The sequence below is a fragment of the Lissotriton vulgaris genome, chromosome 12 (assembly GCF_964263255.1).
Source record: "Lissotriton vulgaris chromosome 12, aLisVul1.2, whole genome shotgun sequence".
Lineage (NCBI taxonomy): Eukaryota > Metazoa > Chordata > Amphibia > Caudata > Salamandridae > Lissotriton > Lissotriton vulgaris.
This window is the reverse complement of record NC_141700.1, coordinates 339,975,088-340,002,706: the sequence shown is the minus strand read 5'-3', so window position 1 is coordinate 340,002,706 and position 27,619 is coordinate 339,975,088.

Here is a 27,619-nt window from a genome sequence, read left to right as displayed (position 1 = left end):
CTTCAGGATTTTTTTTTCCATCCAAGTCTGATTGAGAGTTTGTAGAAAAATGGCTTCAGATTTTCCACATACTACTCTTCAACATTCTTCCTAAATGTAACAATGTGAAACTCACTAGGACAATGGCTGTTTCTGTTTCCTTTCAAAATGCTGCCAACAATATTTTCTGAATGGAAGACATCATCTTGTAGCATAAAGGGACGAAAGGGGTTCTGGTCTGGCCGATGGTTGGTGGAGACATTTTGACTATATCTTGGACCTGCCCGGCCTCGCCCAAAATGGCGCCGGTATAAATGGGACTCGTAACTCCTTGCCCGCAAATGTATATCTAGAAAATGTTATTGTAAGTGGCCGTGTCGTATTTTAATTACAAAATGTACGTCCACCGATTCCGCAACTGTTAGACACCTTTGTTCTTGCAACCTAATGGCCCGCTCATTACGTTCTTCTACAGTGTAAATGTCTCCTCATCATATACGATTTCAGTTTGCTCCGTGGCCGGCCCACGTGGTTATAGGCCCGTATTTGTATACTGACATTTTCACAATAAAGGTTTTTAAAACAAAACACGGTAGTAGTATTTACATTGGTAAAGTTTTTACTTTTAGTCACTGTTTTCGAATCAGTAAAGGCAAGTGAAATAAAGCAGTCCAATTACATGACGGATAAAAGGTATAATATGTAGGAACGCAGTAAAGATAAATGCTTAATAGCAGTTGTGTTTTTCATGTCTGCAATATAAAGTGATCGATAAGAATCTGATAATCAGGCGTATCGGCGACTAAGATAGCAGGCCGAATCTCTTTTACTCAACGGCTCCGTCATGGAAGGAAGAAACGCCCTTTTTCTCGAAAAAGGAATATATTTTACTTGCAAGACAGTTGTAGATTTTCCGGGAAAGTACATTAGCCTGGAATATTATAACATATGTTTGAAAAAAAAATATTGTTCGAAAACAATAAAAAGCGTAATTTTTAGGTCATATGACCAAGCTTTTCATCATTAAATTAACAAAAGTAAAATGAACCAATGAAAAGTTTTATTAACAAGTCACATGTCCTGTTATGCTTACGTTGCGCGCTGCGCGCCGCGCCGCGGATCACTTCCGGGTGCGGTAACGCGGCGTGTCATATAACGCATTACGCGACAACGTAGGTCAAGAATATAGTCAAAATGTCTCCACCAACCAGCGTTCGGAACACAACTCCTTTCAGCAGTCCAAAAAGTTCTGTTAAATGACAACAGAGGGGACAGGCAACAAGAACCATCAGTCAAAGAGGGGAGGGCAAGTTCTTCTCTTCCGGGTCATGTTGGGGCGCTACCGGAACTGATCGAATTGGTAGTCTACAGTGTTTCTGGATGTTTCAGACTAAAGCTGGCGTCAGCATGAGATCACTACCATCTCGTAGCTCCGTCGTGGCCATTCCACGAGCAATCATGGCAGCCGCTCCCCACCAGAAGCCTGCGGGAGTCGGAGGCCCCCAAGACTTTTGTAGAATCTTCACGGCTGAGGGGACGCTTTTCGAGAATGGGACCCAAGCCCTATCAGGGAAGCGTCCGAGTTCAAAGGTGTCCCAGGGCCATTTTAGTGGACCAGGCCCAAAACCGAAGAGCCTGCCGCCATTTTGAGAGTCCTGTGGCAGTCGCCTATCGCTGCACCGCAAGAGTGGGCGCAATTCAGCTGGATGGTGGGCAAGACGCTGTAGCCGCAAGAGTGGGCGCAACTCAGCTGGATGGGACAAGGTTCAGAATTGAAGAGTCATCAAAAGGCAAAAAGTTCCGCCGGATCCCGGGAGCCGGCCGCCTATGTCGGGGGCGATCTCAGGCTACACCAGTGCTATAAGACTTGGGGAGGGTGTCGGAGCCAAGCGTCTTCTCCGAGTCCATGGCCATCACACCGCCCCTCAGGGGCCTCCGTCAAGCTGTTTAGGAAGGTAACATATCACATTGTTTTCTAATGCAGTCAGGTCCACAAACGACACTCACTTACTTTGAGAATAGTGAAGCTGCAGTAGGTGGAAATAAGCTTCAGACAGTGTTACAAGCGCTGCTCAGAACTCTTAACTATGGCACCCAACATCCAGAACTTATGCTATTTGAGAATGGCAGTGACATCGAAGCATCTCAGGGACCAAAACCATTAACGTACTTTCACGTATGAAAATCTTACTTGGGGAGGGGGCAGGAGCAAAGCGCCCCCTCCCAGTCAGCGCCACCACACAGTATGTTGAAAATTTGAAGCCATCGTTCTACAAAGTCAACCAAACTTGGATTAAAAATCTAGAAAAATGTACAAACTGAAAACCAGTTTTGGTCTGCATAGCATCAGTAGCAACGCTTGAGTCAGCTTTGTGTCAAGCCGCAAATTTGATTCAACTAAGCACAGACATTCAAAAAGGCTCAAATTCAGAACTCTAAACTATGGCACCCAACATCCAGGAGCTTGCCATCCGGATCTTGGAGCCTTGTGCTGCTTTCGATCTATTCACACATCGGTCCACTACTGACATCATCTTATAAACCAACGTTATGTAAATAGTTTTTTAATAAAATGTTTTACCCTGTTTCTTTGCTGGTGTGTTGTCTATATTTTTCATATTTGCATACGGTTTGTCGTTATTTTGTGCGGGATGGGTGATGGAGCCGAGCTGTCTTGCAGCCCTCATGGTGTGGAGCTCAGTTCATCTCACTATTTTCGTATTTCTCATGAAGGGTTGTTCCTAATATTTCTATTTTAGCGAGGTCAAAAAGAGATCCAATTAGTGGCCTACTGATTTTGCTCGATTACTTTTATTTTTTTTACACGATTTTTCACTATCTGCAAAGACTAAACAGAGTATTGCGACTTTGTGCTTGTTTGTAAATAGAGAATGATCCAAAGAGAACCAATTCTAAAACAGTAAATGCTTGGACAACAATCAATCAAATGGAGAGACAAGCAGCCACGACGGATTACAACGGGGGTAAAGGCCTGCGTTAACTACCCTTCAGTATCTGCAAAGAGAGAGTACTACTATGACAAAAGAGGGGAGGGGGGGGCTGCAGCGTTCAAAGCACATCAGCGTGCATAAATACGAAAATGTTTTTATTTATCACGTACTTGACATTTTTAAGCTTTTCATATTTGCTATCAAAAAACCAATGAAATTCACAGAAAAAACCATAGGTTATAGTGGATATATAGTTAGGAATTTGCATTTACAAAACCTTGAAAATTCAATGAAAAAACCATTGGTTTTAGGCCATATATAGTTAGGGATTTGCATTTACAAAACCTTATTTTACTCGCATAAAACCATTGAAATTCCATATATAGTTATAAGCGCTAACTATATATCGCGCACCCGCAATCCACTGCTGATGATGTCACATATTACATCATTCATGACATGGTTAGTGACATCACTGATGACATCACTGATGACATCTCAAATGACATCACTGATGACATCACTGAAAACATCTCATTTGACATGACTGATAACATCACTGATGATATCATTCATGTGATAATACGATGAACCTCTTCAGACTCTAATATAACCTTAGATACAATCAGTGTAAACAGACACTCATAGACTGTTACTCATCCATGGAGTTACTCACACACCTAGTCAGTCATGCAAAGAATCAATCACACCTCCATTTCCTCAAATATACAGTTATACAAACTTTACTTATTCAAACATATACTAACACATATTTACTCTCTTATACAATCCCTGATACAAGTTCACAATGATCCATACAGCCACTCACACATTCACTGGCTCTTATGCACAGTTATTTATATATGTCAACTCTCACATGTACTGTGTTTTACATATGTACTTACTTTGACATGTAGCACTGAGATATCCATTCACTCACCAATACACTCATGCACACAGTCAACCGCCCATACAGCTGTTTCCACATGCACTTTTGAACCCATACATCTAGTGAATCAACTGCTCACACATCTATGCACAGAGTCATACACCTCCCAGCCACCCACACACACACTCAGTCTCCCATACAAATACTTGGGCAACCAATCAATAACCCATATAGTTACTCATATAGCTCCTGATCAACACATGCAGCAGTTTACAGAACAACAGACATAATGATGCACAAATTAAGACAGTTTAGTCACTAACCCATGCACTCAGTGAGACACATTTAATCACTCACTCATACAGTCAGTCATGCACCTACTAAATCCTTCATCCAGACACTTATACATCCACTCATTCTTCAATATGTAAGACATTTGTTTACTTTACAGAAACAAACAGTCACTGGATGTTGTCATCAGTGATGTCATCAGTGATGTCATTTGAGATGTCATCAGTGATGTCATCAGTGATGTCACTAACCATGTCATGAATGATGTAATATGTGACATCATCAGCAGTGGATTGCGGGTGCGCGATATATAGTTAGCGCTTATAACTATATATGGAATTTCAATGGTTTTATGCGAGTAAAATAAGGTTTTGTAAATGCAAATCCCTAACTATATATGGCCTAAAACCAATGGTTTTTTCATTGAATATATATATATATATATATGTATGTATATATATATATATTCACTGAAAAAACCATAGGTTATAGACCATATATAGTTAGGAATTCACATTTACAAAACCTTATTTTACTCACACAAAACCATTGAAATTCCATATATAGGTAGTTGCACTAACTATATATCGCGCACCCGCAATCCACTGCTGATGATGTCACATATTACATCATTCATGACATGGTCAGTGACATCACTGATGACATCACTGATGACATCTCAAATGACATCACTGATGACATCTCAAATGACATCACTGATGACATCTCATTTGACATTACTGATCACATCACTGATGATATCATTCATGTGATAATACGATGAACCTCTTCAGACTCTAATATAACCTTAGATACAATCAGTGTAAACAGACACTCACAGACTGTCACTCATCCATGGAGTTACTCACACACCTAGTCAGTCATGCAAAGAATCAATCACACCTCCATTTCCTCAACTATACAGTTATACAAACTTTACTTATTCAAACATATACTAACACATATTTACTCTCTTATACAATCCCTGATACAAGTTCACAATGATCCATACAGCCACTCACACATTCACTGGCTCTTATGCACAGTTATTTATATATGTCAACTCTCACATGTACTGTGTTTTACATATGTACTTACTTTGACATGTAGCACTGAGATATCCATTCACTCACCAATACACTCATGCACACAGTCAACCGCCCATACAGCTGTTTCCACATGCACTTTTGAAACCATACATCTAGTGAATCAACTGCTCACACATCTATGCACAGAGTCATACACCTCCCAGCCACCCACACACACACTCAGTCTCCCATACAAATACTTGGGCAACCAATCAATAACCCATATAGTTACTCATATAGCTACTTATCAACACATGCAACAGTTTACAGAACAACAGACATAATGATGCACAAATTAAGACAGTTTAGTCACTAACCCATGCACTCAGTGAGACACATTTAATCACTCACTCATACAGTCAGTCATGCACCTACTAAATCCTTCATCCAGACACTTATACATCCACTCATTCTTCAATATGTAAGACATATTTTAACTTTACAGAAACATACAGTCACTGGATGTTGTCATCAGTGATGTCATTTGAGATGTCATCAGTGATGTCATCAGTGATGTCACTGACCATGTCATGAATGATGTAATATGTGACATCATCAGCAGTGGATTGCGGGTGCGCGATATATAGTTAGTGCAACTAACTATATATGGAATTTCAATGGTTTTGTGTGAGTAAAATAAGGTTTTGTAAATGCGAATTCCTTACTATATATGGTCTATAACCTATGGTTTTTTCAGTGAATTTTCAAGGTTTTGTAAATGCTAATTCCTAACTATATATGGTCTATAACCTATGGTTTTTTCAGTGAATTTTCAAGGTTTTGTAAATGCTAATTCCTAACTATATATGGTCTATAGCCTATGGTTTTTTCAGTGAATATATATATATACATACATATATAAACATATATCATCTGTATATCTATATAAATACAAACATAAATGCATGCATACATATACTTATATGCATACAGATGCATGGTATTTACATGAAAGTTGAAAAAACACTAATAAAAGCAAAGCTAAAAAGCCACCTCATTACAAACAGAATGGCTTTAACTTAAACGAGGGCGAGATCTATTGCATTTTCAATGCTTGTTTACTTTGGTTCCATCAAGAAGGCCTTCAGATGTGTCACACATTTGCCATAAATTCTGAATGTTAGCACTCTAGTTGCACATTAGATCACTGTAGTAAAGCTACTGCTCACCAGGGACGTCTGCTGCTGGTATTCAAAGTGCATGTTTCAGTCTGCATGTCAGAATTTTTTTAATGAAATAGAAGAGGATTTGAGAAGTCACTCAAAATGATCCCTAATTTTTCTTTCTGAAGCACTAATCATACTTTCTATGGCAAAATTAACCCCCTCATGTTGTTCCTTTTTAAATTGAGTGTTTTCCGACTTACCACTTCATTCCAATCAAGATGGCTTCTGGTGTGCCATACTTTTGTCATAAGTAAGACTGTTCGCGCTCTAGTTGTTCTTTAGAACACTCTGGGACATTCTGTCACTGGGCTATACTTGGGGTACATCTGGGTGATATTTGGGCTACATTTAGGCTCTTTTGTCTCTGGTGGCCATCTTGGGAGACTGTATGTCAGAATTTTTTAATGAAATTGAAGAGGGTTTGAAAAGTCAATCAAAATGTGCCCTAATTTTTCTTTCTGCAGCACTAATCATAATTTATATGGCAAAATATACCCCCTCATTTTGTTCCTTTTTAAATTAAATGTTTTAAGAGTTACCACTTTATTCCAATCAAGATGGCTTCAGGTGTGCCATACCTTTGTAATAAGTAGGACTGTTAGCGCTCTAGTTGTTCTTTAGAACACTCTGGGACATTCTGTCATTGGGCTATACTTGGGCTACATCTGGGTGATATTTGGGCTACATTTATGCTCTTTTGTCTCTGGTGGCCATTTTGGGAGACTGCATGTCAGAATTTTTTAATGAAATAGAAGAGGATTTGAAAAGTCACTCAAAATGTGCCCTCATTTTTCTTTCTGCAGCACTAATAATACCTTCTATTGCATAATATACCCAATCATTTTGTTCCTTTTTAAATTAAATGTTTTAAGAGTTACCACTTTATTCCCATCACGATGGCTCCAGGTGTGCTATACCTTTGTAATAAGTAGGACTGTTAGCGCTCTAGTTGTTCTTTAGAACACTCTGGGACATTCTGTCATTGGGCTATACTTGGGCTACATCTGGGTGATATTTGGGCTACACTTGGGCTCTTTTGTCTCTGGTGGCCATTTTGGGAGACTGCATGTCAGAATGTTTTAATGAAATAGAAAAGGATTTGAGAAGTCACTCAAAATGTGCCCTAATTTTTCATTCTGCAGCACTAATCATACTTTCTATGGCAAAATATACCCCCTCATGTTGTTTCTTTTTAAATTAAATGTTTGAAGAGTTACCACTTTATTCCAATCAAGATGGCTTCAGGTGTGCCATACCTTTGTAATAAGTAGGACTGTTAGCGCTCTAGTTGTTCTTTAGAACACTCTGGGACATTCTGTCATTGGGCTATACTTGGGCTACATCTGGGTGATATTTGGGCTACATTTGGGCTCTTTTGTCTCTGGTGGCCATTTTGGGAGACTGCATGTCAGAATGTTTTAATGAAATGGAAAAGGATTTGAGAAGTCACTCAAAATGTGCCCTAATTTTTCATTCTGCAGCACTAATCATACTTTCTATGGCAAAATATACCCCCTCATGTTGTTTCTTTTTAAATTAAAGGTTTTAAGAGTTACCACTTTATTCCAATCAAGATGGCTTCAGGTGTGCCATACCTTTGTAATAAGTAGGACTGTTAGCGCTCTAGTTGTTCTTTAGAACACTCTAGGAGGCTGCAGTAGAACACAAAGGAATCAACTGACAGTCTCTGTCCTTGTTGGATGTACATGTTTTACTGAGAATGTCAGACTTCATTTTCACATGACTGAGAAAGATAATGTGAATTTACAGAAAATATGCTTTCAGTTTAGCTTACAGATCCCCTTCCAAACCACTGTGGGAAAATCATGAGATATTAGTTTTCTTTCAAACAAAATTCATGATATCACAGCAGAAGGTTTTTTCCATTGGTAAAATCACCTTAGAACCCACCACAATTCCTAAAACGAGTATGGTACCATCAACAAATGATTTATAATGTAACTAAAGTCCTAAAACCCTCTATTAACTACAATGCTTTTTAATGAGGTGCTATCATGTATATTGGTCCCAAGATGGCTGCCAACACTTCTTGGATGAAGTGCTGACAGCCAATCAGATCAGATGTGTGGTTAGGCTCCGCCCAGATATATATCTTTTTTTGAACCTAAATTACTCAAAATCCACTGGAGCACATATATTGAGATCTAGCAAAGGCACATCGGGCTAACAGTCCCTACAATTTTGCCAAGTTTCGTGCAAATCCATTCAGCCGTTCGAGCTAAAAGTGAGGCCAACCGCCCTATGGAAATTAACATGGGAAAAACGCGTTTTGGGACCCCCCTTTTTTCTCGGCCCCCCCTTGATGAAACCCCCCCAAATTGTCAGGGGCTGCTCAGAAACAAAATGTTCCATTTTCCTGATAATTTCAGCCAATTCCGTCCACAAACGCCAAAGTTATTAGACATAGAATTTTCAAAAATCCCATAGAGAAAAAATCCTAACTATATATACCTACTGGCGACCGCCAGTAGGTAATATATACATATGTATATATATATATATATATATATATATATATATATATATATATATATATATTACCTACTGGCGGTCGCCAGTAGGTATATATAGTTAGGATTTTTTCCCTATGGGATTTCTGAAAATTCTATGTCTAATAACTTTGGCGTATGTGGACGGAATTGGCTGAAATTTTCAGGAAAATGGCACATTTTGTTTCTGAGCAGCTCCTGGAAATTTGGGGGGGTTTTGGCAAGGGGGGGCTGAGATAAAAGGGGGGTCCCAAAACACGTTTTTCCCATGTTAATTTCCATAGGGCGGTTGGACTCACTTTTAGCTCGAACGGCTGAATGGATTTACACGAAACTTGGCAAAATTGTAGGGACTGTTAGCCCGATGTGCCCTTGCTAGGTCTCAATATAGGTGCTTCAGTGGATTTTGAGAAATTAACGTTCAAAGTAAGATATATATCTGTAACAGCGCTCCGGGCAGCGATCCGGTTCGCGTACTTATCGCGTATCGGAACTTTGCGATGCGAAGCTGATTGGTTCTCCGGTGTCTGTCAACATTCTAAACAGTCCGGAGCGGCCGCCATCTTGTCTCTCGGTAGGATCGAGAGACAAGAGGAGGCCAAAACAAAGGGGGAAATTACCATAAGGGGGCATAGTAGATCCTCGTTGACCCCCTAGGTTTTATGTGGAGGTTTTAAAAGGGCCCAGCAGGGTCAAAAATTTTTTTTTTTTTTTTTTTTTTTTGCGCGATGAGCGCCTAGTACGTGAACCAGAAAGCGTTCTGGGCAGCGTACTATAAGGATAATAGAATGATACACTTTTCAAATACTGTATGTTAATTGTTTGTTGTTTTTGTTGTTTTTTTTTGTTTTCTTTATTTTTAAAGTTTTTTTTTATTTTGATTGTTTTTCATAATTTATTAAACTTTCCAACATTTCAGTGTCTGAAATGTCATTATTTTCTTGAAATATTGTTTGCAATCTGTGAGGTTGTAAAATGTCCTCATTTTCAAGGAGGGCATCTACTGCTTGGACACATTGCAGCAGTTCTTTATCCAAGCTTTCATCCATAAATTCCATGTCAATTTGATCAATCAATTCTTGGCTGCTCTCTTGCAGGTCCATTTCAAAAGAAACTTGGTTTTCGCCTTCCATTTTGCCTGAAATTTGGATTAAAAAAATATATATTAGTAGAGATCGGGCACTGTTGGGATTAATTTTAGATAGGCAGTTTTTATCAGTGAATTTATCTTTTGGCAGTGTATAGTATCAGAGTGGAAATAGGACTATAAAAAAGTGTATGTGATTTAACCAAGACAAGCCTAACTCCATTCATAACTATAACAGAGAAGTCTATCTAAATACATTACTACTACAGAGGGATAGTATATATCTATCAGAAAAAGTCTACCATATTAAGTTATAGTGCACAATATACTTCAGTTTTAAAAATAACAACTTACCTTTAGAAACAAGATGAGGTGTTTGGTAGCTATTCAAATGTGATGTACAACAAGAAGTAGCAGTCAAAATGGCTGTGTTTTCTTCTCTTCCTTTATATATATTCAGGTATATAACCAATCAAATGTCAGGTAATAAAAGTAGAAAATGAAAGTAACATTTTCATTGGTTGTCAATTCCAACACTTCAGATGTGTTTTGTGAAGTAATTTACCTCACGGTACTTAGAGAGGTCTACAGGCTAAATGGCTAAATGAAATTTCAATCAAATTTGTGAGAATGAAAGGGATTGTTATGTAGTATGAGCTAATCTATATTTGGTGAGAGTGTCTCTAGTCATTTTTCTGTAAATTACTTTCCCACCTTTTTTTTGGACCGCTTTCCGGAAAGCGGTCCGGTCCGCGAACTAGGAGCGTAACGGGAGTCCACCATTTTGTGTTTCGGTCGAATCAAGGTATAAAATGGAGGGTAAATAATGTTCTGAATGGGTAGAAGGGGGCATGGTACAAGTATTTTGACCCCCTACGTTTTCTGAGGGTGGCTGAGGAGGACTATATGTGCAAAGAAAAAACTTTTTTTTGGAAATTTTGCGCGGTTAGCTTCCAGTTCGCGTACCGGATAGCGCTCTTTGAGCGTAGTTTGTTGAAAATTACAGAAAAAAGTTAGAAAAAAAATAATAAAAGTGTGTGATCAGATGAAGGGTAGCTCTGAGAAGAGCTTTTGGGTTTATGGTACATTTAGGTACTTATAAGTAGGTACCAATGCACAGTCTTAAATTCAGAATGAAAATTCTGTTGCCCTCATCTGAGAAGTGAACTCCATCTCCTCTGTAGATATCTTGCATGTAGTAACGCAAGTTATTGTTGTACAGGGAGCCCATTCCATGGTCTCTCATGAAAGCTGAAACAGATTTGTTTACATGCTTCCTCGCTTTCTCAATTTGTGGAGAAAATTGGTTGGACCACCTCCATTTCTGTCTTTGGCATATATTGGAATATACCAAGGCAGTTTGAGGAAAAAGTGCCATTAATTGCTCAAAGGTGTCCTTTAAAAGCATTTCCAGACCTACCCCTGTCAAAGTGCCCAAATCATTACCTCCGCAGTGCACAATTAACAGGTCAGGTTTTGGCAAATGCATAAAGGTTTTCACCAATGGTATCAATTGGTGACATTTTAATCCTCTTTGGCCCAACCACTTAATTTCCACATCCTGTAAATTGAGGTTAGGTAAATTTCTGTTCTCAGCATACCTTTGAGCCCAGTGGATGTAACTATGTCCAACAATCCAGACCTTAAACATGGTGGGAGAAGGTTGTTCTGCAGTCAGATGAAGTGTGGTAATGAAAGGGCAGTTGAAACAGTAGGAGTTTGTAAAGAAAAAAAACTGTGGATTTCCAATGCTAATGAATCATTAGCAGTGATTGGTGCATTTCCATTTCTGAAAACAGAAAGTTAGGGTGCATGGATGTGTTCTTTGAAAGATGTAATTTGAATGGTCAAGGAAGAAACATTTAATGAAAGATTGCACTGGATACGCAGGTGCACTGAGAGTTCAGAGTTCAATTGAAACATTGTTGTGTGAATTTGCAAACATGAGAGGTCTTCCAGGAGGTGGTTGCTATGGAAAAAAGGCAGAGAGGGCAGAGGGGGGAAGGGTTTTGATTTGAAAAAAGTGAGGGAAGAGTTATGATTGGCTAATATGAGAGATATGTGAAATGAATATCTGTATTTCTGTGCTTTCAATAGCTGCAGCCTCTGGAGTGCATCCTTTTTCTTCTGCTGAAGACAATTTGGTGTATTTCTGAGACTGTTTTCAAAACTCAAAAGATATTTGCTAAGGTGAGAAAAGATTTATTTAATTTAGATAGAGAATAGTATGATTTAAGGAGAAAATGATGAAGAAAGCTGTGTTTTTAAAATGTGGTTTTGTCTCTAGTGATATACAAATAGAATTTGTTTCTTTGAGAAATTGTAATTGCATATTCGGTGTAGCATTCTGGCATGCAGTAACACAAGTTATTGTGGTACATGGAGCCCATTCCATGGTCTCTTATGTAAGCTGATACAGATATGTTGTTTTTAAATACGATTTTAGAAATCAATTACATTTCTGGATATGTACTGCTAGAGCTTCATAGGTTGTTTTGGGTCATATTTATAAGGCATTTGAGTGTCTTTGATGTTATGTTTTCCTTTTTAAATGGAAAGTGTTCCTCATGGGGCAAGTGTCTTGTAAATACGCTCCCACTTGTGCTTTGCAAATTTAGATTTTTATTATGGGAGTTACATAGCCATGTTAATAATGTCCAAACAATGGTGGTAGGGCATTCAAGAAAACGCTTTCATGTGTCTCAAGGACATTTTCAGTCCTTTCCTCTTGAATACAGGTATACAATTGATTTATATGCTGTGTTTAAAAACGAATTTTGAAATCAATTACATTTCTGAATATGTACTACTAGAGCTTCATAGGTTGTTTGGGGTCATATTTATAAGGCATTTGAGTGTCTTTGATGTTATTTTTTCCTTTTTAAATGGAAAGTGTTCCTCATGGGGCAAGTGTCTTGTAAATAAAACAGGTGATGGACCGAATGTGACCCAGGGTGGTGTGGAGTGCAAAATAACGATGGATTTAGGCCCAGATCCTTGGACTGGGGTGAGTGTGTGACATTGATCCACATTCTGTCCATCACTTGTTGTGTTTGCAAGTGTCTTGTAAATACGCTCCCACTTGCGCTTGGCAAATTTAGATTTTGATTATGGGAGTTACATAGCCATGTTAATAATGTCCAAACAATGGTGCTAGGGCATTCAAGAAAACGCTTTCATGTGTCTCAAGGACATTTTCAGTTATTTCCTCTTGAATACAGGTATACAATTGATTTATATGCTGTGTTTAAAAACGATTTTTGAAATCAATTACATTTCTGGATATGTACTGCTAGAGCTTCATAGGTTGTTTTGGGTCATATTTATAAGGCATTTGAGTGTCTATTATGCTATTTTACCCTTTTTAAATGGAAAGCGTACCTCATGGGGCAAGTTTCTTGTAAATACGCTCCCACTTGCGGTTGGCAAATTTAGATTTTGATTATGGGAGTTACATAGGCATGTTAATAATTTCCCAAAAATGGTGTAAGGGCATAATCAAAATCTAAATTTGCCAACCGCAGGTGGGAGCGTATTTACAAGAAATTTGCACCATGAAGAACGTTTTCCATTTAAAAAGGGTAAAATAGCATAATAGACACTCAAATGCCTTATAAATATGTCCCAAAACAACCTATGAAGCACTAGCAGTACATATCCAGAAATGTAATTGTTTTGAAATAATGACTTACTTCATTGGTAGGACTTCACATGTATTTTCTCCTTTGTTTTCTTCAGTGAAAATCTTATCTGCAATCATGTGTTGGCCTCACCTCAAATAAACAAAACAGGTGATGGACCGAATGTGGATCAATGACACACATTCACCCCAGTCCAAAGATCTGGGCCTAAACAAACCTTTAGATAGGCCACATCTTATCATCATCCTGAATTAATCATTTAAAATATTAGGGAGTGATTTATGATTGTTCTATGCCTGTTTTGTACCATTGAGTGTCATTTTTGTGATGCAGTGCTGGTGCAAAAGATTTGCTATGTTAAATAATAAGTAGGGCATTACGTTTTAGATGACTGTTATTCATTTACTGTTTGGTAATAGTGGTTAATAACATTTTTTATTATATTTTTCCACAGATTTAACTGCAGATCTTTTTTTAATTTGAAAAATGCCAACGAAAAATCGTATTAGAAAGGCTAGAAAACGTCAAAGACAGCAGGATGATGTTTTATTGCAGCAGTCCTCTTCCCCAAATACTTTTCAAAACACCAAGAAAGCTCCGGGTAAGAGCACAAAATCATTCTTAAGAAATATTTTTAGTAAAAAAACTATTTATCGCAAAAATGTTTCAGTTCAGAAAAAGAAAAGCAATTTAAATGGAAAGGAAAGACCCATCAAAAATGTTACTGGTAGAGGAAGAGATAACTCTGTGCATGATAGTAGAAGGAAACAACAGTTTAGGGACATTCGAAATCGAATGTTCCGTAACAGGATAATAGTTAATTTATTGAAAAATATTTAAAAAAAAGGCCAACAGAAAGCGGCATTTTATAAGAAGAAGAAAAATGTAGAGAAAATTATTGATCATGCCTTTGAAATTAAGCGAAAGATGTTTATTTTGGTAATCAATAGAATTAGGAAACTAAGCAAGGTAATTTCTGATTTCAAAACAAAAAGTAGATGGAAGAGAGTAGTAAATCGTACTAACTTTTGTGAAGTTTTTTCCGGAGAATGGATGCATAGTTCAAGTTGTGAGGCATTTTTTAATGAGGAGAGTTATTTTCAGGATAATGATTTGGTGTTTGCAGTTGACACCAGTGGTCGAGCTTATGAAGTGAAGGATGGTTGTCCAGTTGAAAAAGAACAACTTGTGACAACAGAGACAGAAGAGGCGCTGAGTGATGAGGTTTTAGGAAGACGTCCTAAGGGTCCTGTGTACATTTGGAAGTGTAGTTCTATTTGCAGTGTGCGACAGGTTTCCATCAATTTGCTTTGTGATTTTATACGGACATTTAATAAGAAAAGTTTGAAGCAGAAAATAAAGTTGTTGCAAGATTTAGATCCTTGCAGAGTGAGACAAATGACAGGTTTGCGTGGTCATTCACTGGCTTGTCTTTCCAGGAGAGTATGCCAGAGTGTTTTTCATCATTTCAGGATGCTAGCAGTGCATCATAATAAAGTGAGAATGTTGTATTATGCTAAGAGTCCAGCAATTATGCTTAAACAATTATGTGCTGCTCTTTTGCATGGTTCTGAAATAGATGTGAAGAATATTTGTGAAGAAATTGAGTTTTGTTACTTTGGTAGTAGAGATGAGAATGTTCAAATTGACCCAGAAGTAGAGGGTTATGTTGAAGATAATATACAGGTTTCTAGTTCAGATAATTTTCAGAAGGAAATTGCCACGTTTCAGATGAAATCAAGTGAGAGGCCTAATTTCACTTGTGTATGTTGTCGACGCACTTATTATAAGAATCAGACTAAGTTAGTGGATTTATATGCAAAAACTGAAAGGGAAAATAATAGTGAATGGAAGGATTTTGCCACGTACTTGATGGTAGAAAATTGTTTTGATTTGGGAGTGGACCAACGTGTGTGTACTTATTGTTGTAATAAATTAAACCAAAACCAGATGCCTGCTAGGGCAGTTCATAATAATCTGGAATTGGTTGAGATTCCTTCAGAATTGAAGGATTTAAATACTTATGAATCTATTTTGATTCAAAGTATCCATCCCTTTCTGGCTATTGTAAGAATGGAGCCAAAGACAGGGAAGTTGCCTCCAACAGATTTACAGAGAGGATTAAAGGGAAGAGTTGTTTATTTGCCTCTAGATTTGAACAAAAACATTAACACAATTGGAGTAGAAAAAGTGGAAGAGGAACCTCTGGTTATCTTGGTTAATGGGGTTCCGACAAAGAATAAGAAAATATGGCAAGATTTAGTGGATGTTAGGAAAGTGAAAAATGCAACTTTGTATTTGAAGAAAAATAATAAGTACTATAAGAATGTATATGTTGCAGAAGAGGAAGTAAGTGATGAAGAGGATAGTGTTTTGTGTGCTGGCCAAATTGAGAAAGTAGAGGCGTCTAATAGTGAAGAAATATATGAACATTATAGTGTTCATCCTTTGCATTCCAAGGAAGTCATGGGTAATGCTATTGAGTTGTTTCAAATGAAACAAGCCAAAGGGAGTCCCATTAGTGTTTGGGAGGAAAGTTTGGCAGCTCGGTGTTTCCCACAGCTATTTCCCACAGGTCAAGGAGGAAGATATGATGAGCGACCTCATCAAATTCCTGCGTCTGAATACCGGACTTTACGATTGTATGCAGAAGATCCTAGGTTTCGTCAATGCATTCCCTATTTGTTTCATCTCCTGTTTGAAAGCGATCTGTCTGGACTGTCATATGCAGTGAACCACATCTTAAAAAGTGGTATACAGATGCGAAACATCTCGGCAAGTGATTTTATGCATAAAATCAATGTCCAAGACAGTATTTTGGATTCTCACTTAATTAATCTCATGGCGTGTCAGCGTGGTACTAATGAGTACTGGTACCGTCGTCATGGTGATTTAAAATGTATGCTGAGGAACTTAGGAACTCCGACATGGTTCCTCACTCTGAGCTGTGCCGAGTATGGCTGGGAAGACTTACTTGAATTTCTACGAGAGGCAAATGGAAATATTGAAAACATTGAATTCAAGACACCTGGAGAACTGTGTTCTTTGGATCCAGTGAATGTATGCAGGTACTTCAATCATAGATTTGAAGCTATGATGTCTTTCATCACAAATAAGAAGAATCCACCTCTTGGAGAGGTGTTGGATTTCTTCTGGAGAAAGGAGTACCAAGCAAGAGGTGCTCTTCATATACATATGTTGTTGTGGATCAAGGATGCACCTAAATTTGGAACAGATCCGGATGACTTAGTGATGAATTTCATAGAACAGTATTCTACGTGTGCTGTTCCAAACGCAACGGAGAAGAAAAGCCTAAGAGAACAAGTTCTACGTTTCCAAAGCCATCGTTGTGGAAAGTACTGTCGTCGTAAATTCAGAAACAAGGACAAGTTCTACACCAAATGTCGTTTCAACTTTCCACGACCGGTGATTTCTAAAGGACGAGTGAACAGTTTGATGTCTTCGCTGCGACATAATGTGACGAGGAAATCACCCAAGAATACATACAATTTGAAAAGGAACGAAGAGTCCAAGTACATCAATGACTACAACCCAGTGATTTTGTCCATGTGGAATGCTAACATGGATATACAGTTTGTGGCTGACAACTGTATGGCTGTGGCTCGGTATGTGACATCTTACATCACCAAAAAAGAAAAGACAGAACTGAAGGATATGTGGGAGGACATTTCCCATGAAAAGAGCCTCAGCAAGAAGTTGTACAGTTTCAGTCTGAAGATGTTGTCGCATCGAGAAATCGGAGCTTACGAATGTTCTGATCGATTGTCTTCAGCAAGTCTCTATGCCAAATCCAGGAGTATCGTTTGGGCGAGTCTTGGTCTTGCTGCAACGCGAAATCGAGTTCTAAAACCTGTCCGGGAAATTGAGTATTTGGCAGAAAAGGAACCAAACAGTACCGACATTTTGAAGACCAACATGTTGGATACATATTATCCAAATCGAAGCAGTCACCTTGAGAATGTTTGTCTATATGAGGTTCTCCAAAATTATATATTCAAGAGGAACATCAAAGAAGATATTGAGAAAGGAGTGTATGCTGTAATTGGAAGTGAGGGATGCCTGGTCAAGCAAAGAAAATGCCAATTAGTAAACCATCGAAAATTGAGTGGTGAATCTCCAGAAAAAAAGGAGTTTTTCTATTTAGCACTTTTGCAACTTTTCAAGCCTTGGCGTGCAGAAGAGGAACTGCTTGGAGATTTCCTCTGTTACGAAGACTCTTTCACTGCTGCTAAGGAGACCATAGAATGTCCTGCTTTTCCCAAATATCAAGAAATGCTAACTTTGGAAATTGAGCAGGAAGCAACGATTGCAGCCGAGATTGCCAGAGACAGTTCTCAGGACAGTCAGAGTTCTGTTTCATTGAGTCAAGATCCACTTGGAGGACCTATTATCGAAAATGAAGCTGCCACTGCTATGAATGAAGTGGAAAGAGCCATGGCACATGCTCAGGAGGATTCAGTTAACTTAGAAGACTTGGAAAAACAACTCAACGTTGAGCAGAGGAAAATATATGATGAAGTTACCAAGCAAATTGAGCACGGATTAAGTCATGAGAAGAAAGAGTGCTCATGTACATCGTTGAAGCCTGTCCGACTGTACGTGAGTGGAGAAGCGGGAACTGGAAAAAGTTTCCTCATTAAAGCAATTTCTTGTTATTTGCAGGAAAGGACTGAGTCATCGCTGTCTTGTGTTGTCACCGCTCCTACTGGACTGGCAACACATAACATTAAAGGTATTACTTTGCATCGTCTACTGATGCTGCCAGTGGAGCATGACAACAAATTACAATACCACAAGTTATCTGGGGATGCTTGCTGTGAAGTTTCAAGAGTCTTGAGGAAAATGAAACTACTTATCATTGACGAAGTAAGCATGGTTTCCAATGTCATGCTTGCCTTTGTGCATTTGAGAATGCAAGAAGTACTTAAAACTGAATATGATGTGTTATTTGGTGGCAAACACATCATTGTTTTCGGAGATCTTCTGCAGCTGACACCAGTAAAAGGTCAACCTGTGTTCAAAATACTCACGCATGAAGATACCAGGAAGTGCCTAGGGAGCATTGGCAACGTCAATATATGGTTAAACTTCAATTATGCTGAACTGCATGAAAATATGCGTCAGGCAAAGGATGAAGATTACAAGAATATTCTACAAGATATTAGAATTGGAAAAGTGACCGAGCATGGGAAAGAAGCTTTAAATGCACGATTACTGTCAAATTTATATCCCAAACAAGAGATTGTGCCTGAGAATATTTTTCAGAAAATTACTGAGAAGAAATCCGGAATATGTTTGATGCCAACTCTTGCAGAATGTGCCATCTTCAACAACAAAATGTTGAATTTAGAAAAGCAAGAGATTGTGAAACTTGAAGCTATCGACAAAATAGAGCATATGGGATCAACAATTATTTTGTCAGAGAATTTGAAATCAAAATTGGATTCATTAGAGAAGACTATATCTAAAACTGCGGGTTTTGAAAAGACTCTGAATGTGTGCTTAAATTGCCGAATCATTTTGAGAAGGAATTTACATGTTGAAAGAGGTCTGGTAAATGGATCAATGGGTAATGTTGTTGATTTTGAGAAATACAGAAATAGAGATGGAATAGAATTTTTAAAAATTAAATTTGATGGCATTGAGGAAGTACAGCTAATTGGTCGTTGTTCTGCTAGGTTTTTGCTTGTTAAAGACTTATATGTTCGCCGTAAACAGTTTCCTGTTTGCTTGGCATATGCGGTGACAATCCATAAATCGCAAGGTTTAAGTGTAGACAGTGCATTGGTGAATATTGGCAGTTCTGTGTTCAAGGAGGGTATGGCATATGTGGCATTGTCACGAGTTAGAACTTTATCGGGATTGTACTTGATTGACTGTGATGTCACAAACATTTGTGCGGATCTAGATTGTGTTAAGGAATACAATAGGTTAAGAAGAGAGTATGCGCCACATTTGCCTCAATATCCTTTGTTTGAGAAACATGTGGTAGGCCGGAAACGTAGAAATATCAGTAATAGTAGGGAGGTTGTAGCAAAAAGACCAAAAGTCAATGAACCGAAAATTGTTAGCAGAAATAAAGTGGATTCTGTTGAAGATGTTGTCGGTTTTCAATTTGAAAACAGTTCTGGTGTCAACTGCTATGCAAATGTAGTGGTTAATGTTCTCTTTTCACTAGAGAGTTTAAAAGAACAGATTCTGTTGAATTCTGAACAAATTTTATGCTGTTTGTTGAATTCTGTTTTCGAGAAATGTAGCACTGATCGAACAAAAGTAGAAAGTGTGTCTGAACTTCGTTATCTGTTAGATGAATGTTCAGGTCAAACAGACTTCTCTGAAAATAATCAGCAAGATTGTCAGGAGTTTTTAATGTATATGCTTGATGTATTGCAAGATGAGGGTGTAGATGTAGATCACCTGTTTGGGCTTTCTTATCAATGGCAGCATGACTGCGAGAACTGTATGGTATCAAGTACTACTAGTGTAGACTCAGAAAGATTTATATATTTAACTTTGCCAGACAGTAAATCAGTGTCCTTTAATAAGCTAGTAAATGCAGCGGATCACAACATGGAGTGTAGCCAATGTAAATGTGATATGATGTCAACATTATTTATACGTAGATATGGCCAGTATGTCATTTTAATGATCCAACGATGTAGGCCTGATGGATCAAAATTGTCAACTTTAATAAAAAATTTTGTGGCTTCTCAGCTGTCAATATCAGGAAGGACTTTTGTAACTGTAGCAATTATCTATCACGATGGTCCTTCAACAACATCAGGACATTATACAGCTTATTTAAAGTCTCGAAACGGCTGGTCATTCTGCAATGATTCCGTTGTAACTTTCAAAAAAAAATTGCCGTTTGACCTTAAAAATTCTTACCTGTTGTTTTTAAAACCAAAATTTTAAAGAAAGAATTTTGGGATTTCCTGTGAGGAATTGCAAATTGTTCATCAAGTAGAGGGAATGTAAGTCTGCAATGCTGTCTAGATTATTGGTCCAAAACTTTAAATTATAATGTCAATTTAAAAATCCAACTATATAAACCTGATGCAAGTAAGTCTGTTTCATAGTAAGCAGTATCAGTGTCATAGGAAAAGGAGAACATGAGTGACAAAGAAGAGTAAGATATTAGTAGTCCAGGATTGTGAAAATAATCTCAAATGTTTTCTTTTTGAAAGTTGCGAAAATAGAAAATGACGGGATTTGATTGGAAGAATTACAAGAGTTGCGAATCGCTGCAACATGATTTGGCCTAGTGGAAACATGTGATAGAATGTGAGAAGTCTTTTCTTGTATGTAACATATTTTTCGAAACGATGGAGGTTTTCTTTCAGAAAGTGGCGGGCTGAAAATATTTATAGCACAACAGAGTGGACGCTGTTCATAGGAGATCCTTCGACGTTATTGAAAGTAAGTTAGTTTTAAGGAGTTTTGAATTCAGATTTCTTAGGTTGTATGGGTTTTTTAAACACAATCATTTTGATTGTGTTTTTTTTCCCCGCTGTTACATGATGAATACCTTCAAGTCACTGATTTAAGTGAAATTTGATACATTCTGAGAACAGCAAAAATAAACCATTTAACATGTATAATTAATGTTCTGCTTTTTGTACTTATGATATACATTTAGAAATGTGAGGTAGATATGGAGAAACTGAGTCTTCTGTAAGTGTCAATTTTAATGCTTACAGTGCTGTACTTCTGGGTACTGTTTTTTTTAAAAAAAAGAAATAGGCCTCACCTCAAAGAAAGCTCTTGAAAGCACACATCTTATTTGCATCCTGAAACAATCATTTAAAATGTTAGACACAATTTTATGATGGCTTTACATCTCTTTTGCGCTGCTATTGCATCACTATTGTGAGACATCAGCAATGCAAAAGAAGCATCATGTTTCAAAATAGGCCTCATTTCATCAGCATGAAGATACTGTTTGTTTAAAATAAATATCTTTTGGATTGTGTACGGGTCGTAGAGAAGCAGAGGCTTCTGTAAGTGTCAAAGTTGTTTAAAAACTGTTTCTTCTTGAACCTTTTCCCTTCTTTTTTCTAATTTTTAAATACATGTTTTAATATTTTTGGAAATGTTTGTTCTCTCTTTTACAGATTGAAAGTATGAAAAATTTTCTTTAAAAGTTAACAAGAATTATAAGGTAAATGTTTTCTACTTTTTTAACCCGCATTCCACTGCTGATGATGTCACTGACTATGTTATGAATGATGTAATAGGTGGGCATGTTTTACTACAATGGTAGGTCTTCACATCTATTATCTCCTCTGTATTCTTCAACAAGCATAAATTTGATATGCAACCCTGAGTACGGTTCACCTTAAACAAACTTTTAGAGAGGACACACCTTATCGTCACCGTCAATCAATCATTTAATCTATCACATTAAACATCTATTAGTTCTACTGCTTCATTTCTTTAATCTTTACTTTCCTGTGTTTGCTACTTCTCTCATTCCTTTCTCTATTACTTAATTATTCTACTCCTTCCAGTATTTTTCTCACTCCCTCTCTTCTCATACTTCTTCATTATTATTCAATAATTCTGTCTCTATTAATGTTACTGTTTCTGAATGATCTCCAAAATTTTTTAAAACAAGAACAGTAAGTATAAGGATAGGAAACAGACATTTATGTTACAAGAAAGACAGCTATAGGAAGTAAACAAAAGATACTGTTACTCGCAATCCACTACTGATGATGTCACTGACCATGTCAAAAATTATGTAATATATGACATGATCAGAAGTGAATTGCGGGTAACAGTATCTTTTCTTTACTCCCTATAGCTGTCTTTTTTGTAACATAACTGTCTGTTTCCTTTCCTTATACTTACTGTTCTTTTTTTGAAAAAAAATTTTTGGTTCGCTCCTGGTTCGCGTACCGGAGTGCGAACTGGGAGCGAACTAAAAGAAATAGAGCTTGGCAGAGTTCAAAGAATTCTACCAATTTTTTTTTATAATGGGGAGGTAGTTCTGAAAAGAACTTTTTTTTGGCTTTTTGTTGTTTTAAATTTTTTTTATTATTTTTCTGAACATTTTTTATATTTTTTTGATTTTTTCAGAACATTTTTTTATTTTTTTTATTTTTTGGGGGGAGGGGGAAACAAAAATGATTCATCGAAGAGGGCTCAACAGGAGCAACAAAAAAAAGAAGAATTTATTTTTGGGGGCGTTTTGGACATACATGATTTTTGATTGCTCTTATTATAAGAGTTATGCTACTTTCGCGGTAGCATAATATTTGATTGCACCTCACGCAAACTTGTTTCACTTCCCCCATGTCCATTTGAATATTCGGGATCAACTCCCTTGCTTCTGGTCCCGAAACTTCTGGCACGACCGATCTTCTGGCTATTGCTGGGGAATTTTGTTGTTTGTCCCGAAGCTGAGCAGCACCATAATTATTTGGGTGCCACCTACTCATGTGCCTGTGCATTGTAAAATTCCCAAAACTATATTTTTTGTCCGTCCCCCTTGAAAGGCGATCATCACAGATACGGCAAAAGACATATCTGGCGTTCACTTTCTTTTGCCCTGGTGGAAATTAAAAAAATTGCCAGATGAAATTTTCCTTCCTGTTGTACCTCCTGGGCTCCTCTGGCAAATATTCAGGCTCTTCCTCCTCTTCCTGATCTTCCTCTTCTTGAAAGATTGGTTGAGTAGGTGGTCCTTTCTTTCCATGAGGAGGTGGAGGTGGTGGTGGGGGAACACTACCAGAAGCAACAACTGAAGCCATTTCTCTGGAATGTAAAAGGGTCTTTCTCTCACCAAGATGAAAGTCAGAGTGAGGAAAGAAGGAGGGGTTTTCATCATTTGGGAAAAGCCAAAGTTCTAAACCAATGAAAAGTGTTAATTTTAGATCACATGACCTAGTATTACATCATTAGGAAACCAAAAGTGAAATGAACCAATGAAAAGTGTTATTACCGAGTCACATGACCTGCTGTGTTTACGTTTCGCGCTTTGCGCCGCTTTCCAGTCCGCTTCCGGGTCCGCTAACTTGGCGCGTCCGATGACGTATTACGCGACAACGCAAAACGTCATTCTAACGTAACAGTTACGCTAAAAGAACGTTTACCGGTTCGCGGACTGGGAGCGGAACAAAAAAATATTTTAAAAAAAAATGTATTAAAAACATGTAAAATATATTTTAAGATTTAAAAAAGAATACATTTTACAGCTACAGATATTAGCTTTCAAAAAACCATTGAAATTCAATGAAAAAACCATAGGTTATAGTCCATATATAGTTAGGAATTTGCATTTACAAAACCTTGAAAATTCAATGAAAAAACCATTGGTTATAGAACATATATAGTTAGGAATTTGCATTTACAAAACCTTATTTTACTCGCATAAAACCATTGAAATTCCATATATAGTTAGATGCGCTAACTATATATCGCGCACCCGCAATCCACTGCTGATGATGTCACATATTACATCATTCATGACATGGTCAGTGACATCACTGATGACATCACTGATGACATCTCAAATGACATCACTGATGACATCACTGATGACATCACTGATGACATCTCAAATGACATCACTGGTGACATCACTCATGATATCATTCATGTGATAATACAATGAACCTCTTCAGACTCTAATATAACCTTAGATACAATCAGTGTAAACAGACACTCACAGACTTTCACTCATCCATGGAGTTACTCACACAACTAGTCAGTCATGCAAACAATCAATCACACCTCCATTTCCTGAACTATACAGTTATACAAACTTTACTTATTCAAATATATACTAACACATATTTTCTCTCTTATACAATCCCTGATACAAGTTCACAATGATCCATACAGCCACTCACGCATTCACTGGCTCTTATGCACAGTTATTTATATATGTCAACTCTCACATGTACTGTCTTTTACATATGTACTTACTTTGACATGTAGCACTGAGATATCCATTCACTCACCAATACACTCATACACACAGTCAACCACCCATACAGTTGTTTCCACATGCAGTTTTGAACCCATACATCTAGTGAATCAGCTGTTCACACATCTATGCACAGAGTCACACACCTCCCAGCCACTCACACACATACTCAGTCTCCCATACAAATACTCGGGCAACCAATCAATAACCCATATAGTTACTCATATAGCTACTGGTCAACACATGCAGCAGTTTACAGAACAACAGATATAATGATGCACAAATTAATACAGTTTAATCACTAACCCATGCACTCAGTGAGACACATTTAATCACTCCCTCATACAATCAGTCATGCACCTACTAAATCCTTCATCCAGACATTTATACATCCACTCATTCTTCAATATGTGAGACATATTTTAACTTTACAGAAACATACAGTCACTGGGTGTTGTCATCAGTGATGTCATCAGTGATGTCATTTGAGATGTCATCAGTGATGTCATCAGTGATGTCACTGACCATATCATGAATGATGTAATATGTGACATCATTAGCAGTGGATTGCGGGTGCGCGATATATAGTTAGCGCATCTAACTATATATGGAATTTCAATGGTTTTATGCGAGTAAAATAAGGTTTTGTAAATGCAAATTCCTAACTATATATGTTCTATAACCAATGGTTTTTTCATTGAATATATATATATATATATATATATATATATATATATATATATTACCTACTGGCGGTCGCCAGTAGGTAGTTATAGTTAGGATTTTTTTCAATGTTAAATCTCAAAATTCTATTTGGAATAACTTTGGCGCCGGTTGTAGAATCTGCCTGAAAAGTTCCTCAAAATGGCCTCGTCAAGCTCCGGTCCTTACCAGAAAGTTTGGGGGGTATTGGTCAACCGGGGGCCGAGATAAAAGTGGGGACACAAAACGCGTTTTCCCCATGTTAATTTCCATAGGGCGGTCGACCTCACTTTTAGCCCGAACGGCTGAATGGATTTCCACTAAACTTGGCAAAATTGTAGGGACTGGTAGCCCGATGTGCCTTTGCTATGTCTCAAGATATGTGCTCCAGTGGATTTTGAGTAATTTAGGTTAAAAAAAATATATATATCTATAGGCACGCCCCGGTACGCGCACCGGGGCGCATACCGGGCGCGCCACGCAACTTGCGCACGGAAAGCTGATTGGCTCACTGGTGTCTGTAAACATTCCAAACAGTCCGGAGCGGCCGACATCTTGTGTCTCGGTAGGATCGAGACACAAGAAGTGACATAAAAAAAATAGAGAAATGACTATAAGGGGGCAGGGTAGACCCCCTCCTGACCTCCTAGGTTTGATGTGGGGGCTAAAATAGGGTCCAGCTGGGCATTTAAAAAAAAAATTTTTTTTGATTTGCGCGGGGGGAGCGCCCGGTACGCGCACCGGGAAGCGCACTGGGGAGCGAAGCATGGGGAAAATCCAGGCCTAATTTTTGAAGGCCTTGCGACAGTTTTGCGTCGCCTGTGCGTCACTTTTTGGGACGCACCAGCGGTGTAAAAAATGCGCCTCGTTGTGCTATATTTAAAAAGTGACGCATCTAGGTAGATGGGTCACTTTTTAAAACCCTGCGCCACATTATACCTGCGTCGGGTATAATGTATGCAGAGGGGGCATTCCCCCGCAAAAAGCTTTGTAATAGTGACGCAGTGAAATCTATGAGATTTCACTGCGTCACTTTTAGGATGCTGTTGCGTCAAAATCTTGCGCCTGCCTCACAGCAGGCGTAAGACTGACGCAAGACCTTTCACATGGGGCTTTCCCCATGTGAAAGGACGCATTACTGGAGTTGCGTCACTTTTGTGACACACTCCAGCAATGCGTCACTTTTGTGTTTACAGATACGTCAGAAATACTGACGTATCTGTAACTCCTTGCGACATGATTCGTCATACATTAAATATGACACATCTGGAATGTCGTAAGGAGGCGCACAGAAAAGTGATGCATCGCTGTTTGCACGCAGCGATGCGTCACTTTTCAGAAATGAGGCCCCCAGTTTATTCACTGTGTCAACTCTACGACCCTTTCTTGCGTCAATACGTCCCTTTTGCATACATTACACCTGAGGTAGGAATAATGTGGCGCAGGGCCTTACAAAGTGACGTAACTACCTAGATGCGTCACTTTGTAAATATGACTGAATAAGGTACATTTTTTACAGCACTGGTGCGTCACAAAAAGTGACGCATCGGTGGTGTTAAAGTGACGCATGGCCTCATAAATGAGTCCTTCAGTCTTCTACTCATGCGTCATATTAAATTTATGACGTATTATGTTGGAAGTTCTTTTAGATACGTTAGTATTTCAGACGTATCTGTAAGCGCAAAAGTGAAGCATTGCTGGAGTGTGTCGCAAAAATGAAGCTGCTTCAGCAATGCATCCTTTCACATGGGGCCAAGCCCCATGTGAAAGGGCCTGCATGCTTGCTGTGAAACAGGTGTAAGATTTGGACGCAACAGCGTCATAAAAGTGACGCAGTGATATCTCATAGATTTCACTGCGTCACCTCTACGACCCTTTCTTGTGTCAATACGTCCCTTTTGCATACATTACATCTGATGTAGGAATAATGTGGCGCAGGGGCTTACAAAGTGACACATCTACCTAGATGTACCACTTTGTAAATATGACGCTCTGGTGGTGTTAAGGTGACGCATGGCTTCATAAATGAGGCCTTCAGCCTTCAACTCCAGCAATGCATCTTTTCTTACCCTTCCACCCCCCGTTCCTTTTCAACATTTTCTTTGAATATCAACATTCCCTATATTCACTCTTCTTCTCCTTACTTTCCTTCCCAAAATTCACCTTCTTTCAGTCCCCCTACTTCACTTCCTTTCTCCTCTCATACCTTTCTGTTCTTTCTTACTCATTTTCCTTTCCTTTATCAATGCACTCCATTTCACTTACTCTTTTTCATTTTTGAAAGAATATAGCTCTTTGATGAGAATTGGAGGTAGTTCTGAAAAGAACTTTTTGTTTTCTTCTTTTTTCAAAACAGGAACA